The following is a 1393-nucleotide window of genomic DNA, read 5'->3' on the forward strand; positions in this document are numbered from 1 at the left end:
AACATGAAATGAGTGAAAATGGAAGCACACCTCATCAAAACACATGGAAGGCAGCAAAAGCAAGGATGACTGGGAAGACTGTTTATGCAAATGTTTCTTACAGAGCCATAAAAGAATGGTATAGGTAACCAAACTTTATAACTCAAGGGGCTAGAAAATGACTGAAAAAGGTGTAAAGTCAGCAGTAATCAAAAGAGTAGGTATCTAAAATTAGACACATAGACAAATGAAACAGATTTGAAAGCCAGAAATAAACCCTTACCTATGTGGTCAACTAAAATTTCACAAGAGAGCCAAGAATAATAATGGGAAAAGGTTAATTTCTTAAATTAGCTGTGCTGGGAAACTATCAATTAGATATCTATATGCAAAGAATGAAACTTGCCCCTTCCCTTACACTGCTCACAGTCCCTGCCAGCTGGGTGTCCCCTTTATAGAGCAAGTACCTGACCTGACCTTTGATCACCTCATTATCCACTTCAAAGAGGCATCTAGTGCAAGAAAGACTATTTTGAATAAACACATTTCCAGACACACAACTAGATAAAGAGCTGGCGACTCTTCCCCCTAGAAGTTTCTTTATTTTAGAGATATTGACTGATTTCAGTAACTGACCACTTGGGTCACTTTATCTTTCACTTTCCAGTCTTTCAAATTTCTTCCCTTATGACTTCAAAGAAAGGGATCATGGAAGACTAGGCCCCCACCTCAGCCATAATAAAAGCAGAATCTAGGCCTGATATCTATGTCTCTCTCCTACACCCTCTCCGTGTACCTCACTATGTAGTCCCAGGTGTGTTGTGCAATTTCCAAGGTTGTGAGTAATAAAACTTTATTTTGTCAAGATTTCCTGGAGGTTGCTGCCGAAGGGTGTCTTGCAACCTCACTGAAAACCATAAAGGGTGGCCTAGTCATTACATTGGGTATTGGTTAAGAGGAAGATGGCACAGCACGGAGTTCAAATGTGATCTCTGAAACCATAACAATCCTAGAGGAAAACAGAGAGGAACATTTCCTTAATGTTGGTCCTGACATGATGTTTGACTATGACACAAAAAGCAAAAGCACAAACTCAAAAATCAGTAAGTAGGACTATGTAAACTAAAAAACAGTAAAGGCTGTGATGAGAAGACAACCCATAGTGTTGTCAGATGGGGAGTTCCTATCCAAAATGCATAAAGAACAAAAATCAATAACCGGATTACAAATCAGCAATGGACTTGAAGACACATTGTCTAAACGTAGACACGCAAATGCCCAAGTTCATGAAAAGCTGCTCAGCATCACTAATGATCAGACAAGTGCGAATCAAAGCAAAATGAGAGCCCGTGTCTCACTGTCGGGGAGGTTATCAACAAGGCAGGAGGTGGGCAGTGGGGAGCCTGGGGGAGGG

Source organism: Condylura cristata, unplaced genomic scaffold (assembly GCF_000260355.1).
Source record: "Condylura cristata isolate star-nosed mole 26May11 unplaced genomic scaffold, ConCri1.0 scaffold00017, whole genome shotgun sequence".
NCBI lineage: Eukaryota > Metazoa > Chordata > Mammalia > Eulipotyphla > Talpidae > Condylura > Condylura cristata.